Here is a 9,267-nt window from a genome sequence, read left to right as displayed (position 1 = left end):
TCAAGTATAAATCTACCCTATAAGAGCCCTGGATCCGGTACACATTAGCTAAATCCTGGGAGGGTGTCCAGATGGGATGGCCAACATAGGAGGATGGGATAGCTTTATTGAAATGTTGTCACCCAATTCTATATTCATAATCAGAAGTATGCAAAGGAATCTTGTAGCATATGCTTTCATATGGCAGTGTAGATGGGACCAAAATCCACATCTACACCAAGCAGTTTACTACAATGTAAATCTACCCTAGAAGAACCCTGGATCTAGTACACATTAGCTAAATCCTGGGCAGGTGTCCAGATGGGATAGGACCACATTTCCTCTCTTGGTTGTCACCTATTGACCCTTTCCTTGCTGGTTGCATGAGTGCTCCAGACACAACTATGAGGGTCAGAGATTAACAGCAGAAAATATGATTGATGACATGGGGACAAGCCATCCCCTTCCCCTGTACCGATCAGCACAGGGAAAGGGTGATAACAGCAGAATCCATCTGGACAGGCTATTGATCCAAAACAGACTCAATCCGGCTCTCCAGACTGCTGCAAATTCTCAGGCTGTACTACAGAGTTTTTAGAAAACTCTGGAAGATCCTCAACCATTGCCTAAAAGAGGTTTAAATCCATGCTACTTACCAAAAATTGTTGTGTCATGGAGACAGGCAGTAGTGAATTTGCAGTGAATCTGGATTTTCTGGGTTAGACAAACCCTTTCTCTACTTCCCCAGGGACCTTCCAGACAGGGCCCAAAATGTGAGCCCTGTCATGCTTTTATCGGTGGTATCCAAGCTATGCCTCTGGTAAAAGCGAAGTACTTTGAGACAAAGCAGGTAAAACCTGCTTTGTCCTGAATTACTTAGATACTCTATTAAACCCGGGAACCCCCCTTCCCAATCCAACCCCCAAAGCCTTAAAAGAAAAGAAAAACTTACCAGGTTGTCATTAGGTCTCTCTGGAAGCTTTCTGGACCATACCAATGATGCAGCAGGAAGCGGGGGGTTGGGGGGTCACTCCTGCCTCCCTGCTCCTGGCACATTATTGGTATGCTCCAGGAGGCTTTCATGAAGGTCTAATGGTGACCCGATAAGTTTTTCTTTTCTTTTAAGGATTTTTTTGGGGGGATTGGAGTGGTGGAGGAGGTGGATTCCCTTCTTTTATTTTAAGGTTTTTGGGGAGGGTTGCAGTGACCCCATTCCAGTGATTGTGCTGGATTAGGGACAGCCCCTCATGAAAGCCCGTCTTTCAGAAGGGCATGAGGACTTAAAGACACTTTGGAGTGGGTTTCTTTAAGTCCTCTCGGGAAGCGCCTTCATATGCACACACTGGGCAAAGAACAAAGGAAAGATAGGGTACCGAAACCTTGGTATGTGTACATCAGTATTTCCAAAGCAGGAAAACAATTAGGTGCCCATATGACATTTTTCTTTGGTCTACATACAGCCTGCTCACAGTCAGGTATTAAACACTAGAGTTAAAAGAGAGCAACTTCCTGGAAAGCAAACTGGGGAATGCACCAACCTTATATCAGGGAGAGAAATAAATTTGGTAATTTGTGTGCTAATGCTGCTGCTACCACTGCACCGTTTTCTGCTCTAGGGCACTCAGAGCAGCTGTGCTGACTAGGAATGTCAATGGATTATATATTTTTTCCAGTAACTCCAGTGTGAGCTGAATTGTGCCTCTATTGAATTCTGAATTCAAAAGGGAGGATATATCAAGGCATTTTCTCTGGTGTTCATCGTTGGACTCAAACGGCATTAATGAATTACATCTCACGCCAAGGTCAAGGGAGGGCAAGTCTTGTCTCCAGAGTACCAAATGGGAAGCAAAGGCCCAAGGAGATTAAAAATCAGAGAGTTTAGAAAGTATTTGTGTTTTAGAAGCACACCATCTTTTCTGCTGCCTCCTTTGCAGCAACACAGAGTTCTGACATTTCAGAAACATTACACGATATTGTTCCCAGGACTGGAGAAGTTAAATCTTGAATGCATGTTTTATTAATAGCTCCCAAGCTAAACATTTTCAGCAGAGCTCGCTGAAATGCTCTCAAATAATTTTTTAAACAGAAGCTACTTAGAAATGAAGCAAACTACCAATGTATCCTTTAATGTTTGCAGATGTTCAGAGAAAATCTTCTCCCCTCATAATTTCCAGTGTGTGTGTGTATTTGGGTGTATGCAACCTGCCAGCTTCAGGTTCTTACTGTAATATGAAAGTTGCCACAGATTTTGGTCAGGGTGAAAGCATCTCTCGACTTTCCAGATATATGCCATTCATATACCAGACTACACCTTCAGTTCATAAGCAGCCTAAAGGCAATCATGTTATTAAAGATATTTTGGACCCTTGCGTGTACCTTAGAGAATTAAGGAGTCCAAAATTAAGAACTGAGCAGAGGAAAGAAATGAGTCTTCCAAATCCAAGAGCAATGCGGTATCTAGGGCAAGACAGCATTCCAGGAGTTCCTTGACACTAAACAATTATACTGTTGTGATTCCACTTCTGCATCCTGTGGACCCCTGGGATGTATAGTTTGGTCAGAAGCACTGGAGGAGTTTTCTAGTACAGAATTCTAAATGCCCACTGTAAGGTGTGGATCTCTGCTTTCTTTGGCAATGGAGCCTTGGCAGTGAAAGGTATCATTGTAGAGTGTAAGAGATCAAGATGTCAGTTTTCCGAACTCCTTTTCCCAATTCTGTAGATCAAGTAGTTCCCTCCTTTATTCTAGATCCCTTGTACTAATAAGTTACCAATGTTTTAGTTCCACTGAAATCAATGTGATTCCAGTTAGATGCAGGGGCGGCTCGTCCATTACGCGAAGTAAGCGGTCGCAGAACACTTTTTTTGCCAGGGGCGCAGAGGCGCCTCTGTAAATGCCCCTCACCCGCCACTTGAGGAGCGCCCCCTCAGCTCACAACAGCCCTAACAGTCCGGGGGGAGCCTTGGCTTTCTTGCCTCGCTGCCGTGCGATCCTCTTCCCAAAGGGGCCAGGCCCTTGAGCCTCGCCTAGCCCCTCTCGTTCCTGCTCCACCCGGCCACCGGGTGCGTGAACAGAGCCGGTGCTCAATCGTTCTCCACGTTCGATCCCTTCCCCATGACCGGCTCCCTTTCCCGATCCCCCGGTGCTCCACCTGCCTCCTCTCCTCTCCCCAATCTGCGGGTGGGCCAAGGGGCGGAGCCGCCGCTCCTGGCCCGCTTTGGGTCCGGAGGCATGTCTGAAGACCCCAGCGTGCGCACCAAAAGTCGCCTCTTCTCCTGACTTTCTCTTTAGCCATTGGGACCAAGAGAGAGAGAGAGAGAGCCCCTCCGGCTGGAGGTATCTCCCACCTCCACTTCCTCCTTTGTTCTTGCGCCTACCTTCAGGAAAGGTGGGCATCTCCTCTCTCTCTCTCTCTCTCTCTCTCTCTCTCTCTTGGTCCCAATGGCTGAGGAGAAATTCAGGAGAAGAGGTGACTTTTAGTGCACACGCCGGGGTCTTCAGGCACGCCTCCGGACCCAAAGCGGGCCAGGCAAGGGAGCAAGTGCGGCAAGTGTAGTTACTGGGATGTATAGTTCACCTACAATCAAAGAGCATTCTGAACTCCACCAATGATAGAATTGAACCAAATATGGCACACAGAACTCCCACGACTAACAGAAAATATATATCAATGGTTGGTTGGGGGGGGGGGGCACCAAAATACTGTTTGCTTACCACTGAAAATTACCTAGGGCCGCCTCTGGTTAGATGTGATTTTATCTATTGATTTTAATGGGACTAAACTACATCTAACTTTACTTTAGATACAATTTTATCTTTTTCCATTGGCATCTATATTTTTGGTTATCTTTTCTACTCATTATATGCAGTCCAAAATAAAATTCACAATCAGCAAAAGCACATACAAGAACCCAACCCCACTATTCTTATTTTTATATATCCTTTCTCACAAAAGACATACAGTCAAGTTCAAAGAGATCTAGATAGTGAGCCACTTATCCCAAGTATCACTATCTCAGACCTTTAAGGCCACAGCGGGTTGTTTTGACTGAGCTTCCTTCCCACACTAATCCCCCATCAGTCTGAACAACCATAGGCCAACAACAACCTACACCAACTAGTAGCAGTTCTACAAGATACTCAACAACCGGCTTTCCAAGCCCTACCTGGGAATGATGGACTCTAACCATGGGACCTCTTGCTTGGAAAGACCTCTTGCACTCTGTCTCTCAGTTTCCAAATAAACCTAAGCTCCAGCCCTTTCCATCTAGTGATGGTTAAGGAATTAATCACTGTGCCCTTTGTCTTTTCTTCTTTCCTGTCATGCTAACTTTATTTACTATGCTCTCATCCGTCTGCCAAAAGAATCATACAGCCTCATGAAGGGATCATTAGTGTAGGTAGATTTTTGTCAATGAATCTCTTCCCTTCTTCTATTGGTTTAGAACATTGACTTCATCATGTGAGTAAATTTACCCATTGTACAACACTTTCACCACAGTTGAGAGATGAATCCCACTGGATCCTATCAAACAATGTACATCTACTTCCAGCAGGGCTCCATACCTCCTGTGTTCTCATTGAGAAGGATAGGGCGAGCATAGGGGAAACCAGGCGGTGATGCTTCCCCTCCCCACCCCCCATGAGATGGGTAAAGGGCAATGTGGTGAGCAGGGCAGCAGTTTTCTCCCACTGCTATTGCCTGCCATGTGTACCTCAATGTGATGAAGTTAACAGTCTTTGTTTGTTCTGGCTGCATCATAGTATTTGGATTTTGGTGGGCAAGAGTATTGCACAGCATATGTAGTCTGCAAATGTTTCCTGTTGTAGGGCACATATTCACATTTCTGTAACTGTATCCTGTGAACATATTTTGGGTGACAATGATGAGTAATGGATGATCCACTTTTAATTTTTGTTTTGGTAGCTGTTATCATTTTTCGATGCTGTATATTTCATGATTTTATATTTATTTTAAGCTGCTACAAATATACACAGAGAATCAAAATGGAAAAAAATCAAATTACATGTCTATTTGTCTTTTTGTCTCTCTGTATCATTTTCCCCATATGAAATTACATAGTTCATTGTCATTCTGATCTCCTAAAGCAGCAATCCTACACACATTTACCTGGGATTAAGTCCCATTGAGCTCCAGGGGACTTATTTCTGAGCAGACATGCATAGGATTACACTGCATGTCCATGAATTCAAAATTCATCTCTTTTCTTCATGTGATCTCTATGTGACAGTCCTATTATACAGCAAGGAGAGATATTAGGCAAAGTGAGCTTTACATCAGACAGTTTGTTCACTTGCAGAGGATGGAATTATTCTTTATATATTTTTATATTTCAATAAATGTGTGTATGCTAAAAAGGGGTGGGAATTGTGCTTTTCCTGATTTTTTCTCAAACTTTAAGTCATTACCATTGGCTGTGCTGGCTAATTTTCCATCTCCTTCTCAACTGTTCCTACGGCTGCTTTCTTACCCCTTTCTCAGTTCCTATTCCTGTGCTACAAAAATGTGTGTGTGGGGGGGGGTGTCCTTTTTATGTGGCATCTTTGATAACTCTAGCAGTTACTCCCCATTATATATCCCTAAGAGAAACAGAAAAAAATGGGGCAAACAGGGCAAAGTACATTTCACCTTGGGGGGGGGGGGGGATATCTTTCTGAGATTTTTTGGTGTGTTTCACAAAGACAACAATGTTCACAGAACTATGCATACTTCTGAAAAAATTGCTAATTTCTATCAAATTGGCTTCAACCTATAATGAACCTACAAATAAGGGCCAATTGGGAAAATAGATTTTTATTTACGTGTCATTCGCAACCAGAACATTGTATTACATTTCTAACAGAACAAAACAAACAGATAAACAAAATAGATGAAAACACCATTACACACTTCAGTAAAAAGCTGGGGGAAATAATGATGAATTTGTATAGGAGAAAGAGAAAAAGATTTTCAGGCCAACATGGAAGAGGGAGAGGGTGAGAATGCTAGTGAAATACTATGGAAATGAGGGACCCAGGTGAGAAATGGGAGTACTTTATTTTAACATTTCTATGGGGACCAGTTGTTAAATATTCCCCTGGAAAATATAAGTCAAAAATAATTCAACATTTTTCTGTATCCCCTTTCTGTAAAATGATATGAAAAAAGTCTATAGTTAATTAGTTAATTAGAGGAGTCATTGTATAGTTGGAAGAGAAGAAGTTAGATCTGTAGAGCTCAAGATTATTACTGGAATATCCAGATTTGGTTTGACATAAGACCATGGGCAATGTGCTTTGGAGCACATATACCAATGGTAGCTTCATTTGGGGAACTGGTTAATTTGCAGAAGTTACGGTATATTTTGAATCATGGATGTTCTGCATGTGTACCTTGAGCATGATAAATCTGTTCCCTTAAATGTATGGTCATCAAAAAGGGCTGCCAAATTTCAGTCTTAGGTTTTTATGGGCCACTTACACTTGCAAACAATTTAACTGATGCTTCATTTTAATCTGTTTCCTGTTTCTTGGAGAAGAGGAACTGTTGTACATAGAGAAGGTACTTTCCTTTTTGCATGCTAAGATTGCCATCTTATACACACATATAACGGGGCAATTCTTAACATGCGGAGACTTAAAAGTCTGAGTCAAACATATGTGGGACTACAGTTCAAGGGAGGTGTGTTTATCTATCTTAATGATCAGAAATGTACATCATTTTCCAGAAGTCAAACAGGATTGTAAAGTGTTACAGGAATATGACTTAATTCAAACCAGTGATACTACGTGATGGATTGCCATTCCACTCTTTACAAGTTCACTGAACTGAACTGATTCCCCAGCTTTGCCAAGAAGAATAACCATGAATGATGAAATTCCTTTCAATGAGTGTTCCAAAAGAGAAATACTATTGTTTATGTTAAAATATGAATCTGACAGTCAGTCCAAACACAAATCCTTTTTCTCCTTTCTTTCTATCACAAACTCCTGAAAATAAAAATAAAAATGTTTTGAGGAAGAGAGAACTGGGCAAGAGAAAGAAAGATAACCACGTGAGAGGAGAATTTCCTGTTTTGCCTCCCCGCCCCCCGCCCCAAATTCTGAAGATCACCTCCTTTGGCCTGGAAGCTTGCAAAGATGCATCTTTCTGGGGAATTACTTTGCTCTTTATTAATCTTGTGATGATGAAATGAAGCTTTGGGATATGGGACAGTCTTTTGGTTTGGTTTTGAAGTTATTTTTAAAATAATTTTAATGCATTTACACTATAATTATATCTAATCTAAAATAATAATAGTAGTAATAATAAAACATAAGTAAAAATAATTTTATGCATTTACACCATAATAAAATCTAAACTAAAATGCATAAAATTATTTAAAAAATACTTTTAAGGAATTTTTTGACAAGAAAATACCATCTTTCATTTAATCTGATAAACAGTGGCAACATGTTCACATTACCATAGTTGGCATGCTTAGTTATCTTCACCAGGATTCATGTGCACTTTTGTTTAGTTCTCATTTTCAGATTTCTGTTGAACCTGGTGCTTCATTGCCCTGTAAATTGTATAATACGATTTTGTGGAACAGCAGGAAGTCCTTGGCCATCAATGTAACTGTAGTCTATACATCCCCCTCGATGGACTGTCACCTTGTCGTGGTGAGGGGGCTTGCGTGTTCCGATGAACCTGTGGGCACAACAACTGGAGTCGTGCACTCCCAGGAGTGGCCGCGGGGGAGGTCCCAGACCAAGCACAGTCCGAAGACCCAAAGACCTCAACGGCGGAGCAGGCGGAGGATAACATGGCACATGTTACAACGGCTGCGAAGGCGGAAGAAGGCTGCAACAGACTGAGAAGCCATGGTCATTGTGTTAAACTACATCACCAGTGGAACCTCATCTGTGAAGACTGTGTGTTGTTCAGTTGTGCACTGACCTCCACACACTAAAAAAACCCACGCACAGGCGTCTTCCAAAGAAAATAAAAACCAAGCAACCAAAGTCCCATGGCGATCAGCGAGTGGCGACGGGGGCAGGACTGTGAAATCTGGAAGCCCCTAGTCACAGACTGGCACATGGGCGGTGGGTACGGACTCAGTCGTTCTACCTCAAGGTCCGAGGCAGTTGAGTAGTTCGGCAGCTGTATCCGCGACTGAGCAGCCCTTTTTAGGACCCACTCTGCTCACCCCACACGGGGAGGGGGCTAGAAAAGGTGCCCTAAACATAGTCTGCCTCACTTATCCCTGACTGGACTGCCGCGTCCAGTGGGGTCACCATCCTGCGGCCAAAAAAGAAAAATGAACTTCGGTACGTGGAACGTACGGACACTGATGGACAACAGTGACAGTGAACGCCCTGAACGCAGAACTGCCATCATTGCAAGGGAGCTGGGACGCTTCAACATCGACATAGCAGCCCTTCAGGAGACCCGGAGAGCAGGAGAGGGACAGCTGAAGGAAGAAAAAGGAGGCTACACCTTCTTCTGGAAGGGACTGCCCGAAGAAGACCAAAGAATGCACGGAGTTGGCTTCGCTATAAGAAATGATCTGATGAAACATCTGTCCGAAGCACCCACTGGCATCAACGAACGACTCTCCACCCTCCGAATTGATCTTGCCAAAAACCAACGGGCAACCATCATAAGTGCCTATGCACCAACACTAGATGCTGATGAAGACATCAAGGAGAAATTCTACTGTCAGCTGGACACCGTCCTATCGGGGATACCTAAGGAGGACAAAATCATTCTCCTGGGGGACTTCAATGCAAGAGTCGGGCGAGACTTCGACCTGTGGCCAGGCACCATTGGAAAAGACGGGGTTGGAAACAGCAACTCGAATGGCATCCTGCTTCTCACCAAATGTGCGGAGCACAACCTTGTCATCACCAACACGCTCTTCCGCCAGAAAAACAAGTTCAAGACATCATGGAAGCACCCCCGGTCAAAGCATTGGCACCTCTTAGACTATGTAATCACACGTGCCAGAGACCGCCGTGACGTACTCCTCACAAGAGCCATGACAGGTGCTGACGACTGCTGGACCGACCACAGGCTAATCCGATCCACGATGGCTATCAAGATCGCCCCCAAGCGCAGACTCCAAGGAAGAAAGGCAAGGCGCAAAATGAACACCCAAGCCCTTCAGGAGCCCTCCAGGCGAGCCCATCTCCAAACAGCACTCAAGGACCATCTACCCACAGTACACCCCGAAAATGTTGAGGAACATTGGAACAAACTGAAGACCTCCATCATCCAAGCCTGCGAAGAAACTATTGGATACC

This window comes from Anolis sagrei, chromosome 1 (genome assembly GCF_037176765.1).
Source record: "Anolis sagrei isolate rAnoSag1 chromosome 1, rAnoSag1.mat, whole genome shotgun sequence".
In the NCBI taxonomy this organism is placed as follows: Eukaryota; Metazoa; Chordata; class Lepidosauria; order Squamata; family Dactyloidae; genus Anolis; species Anolis sagrei.
Note: the sequence above shows the minus strand (reverse complement) of the source record.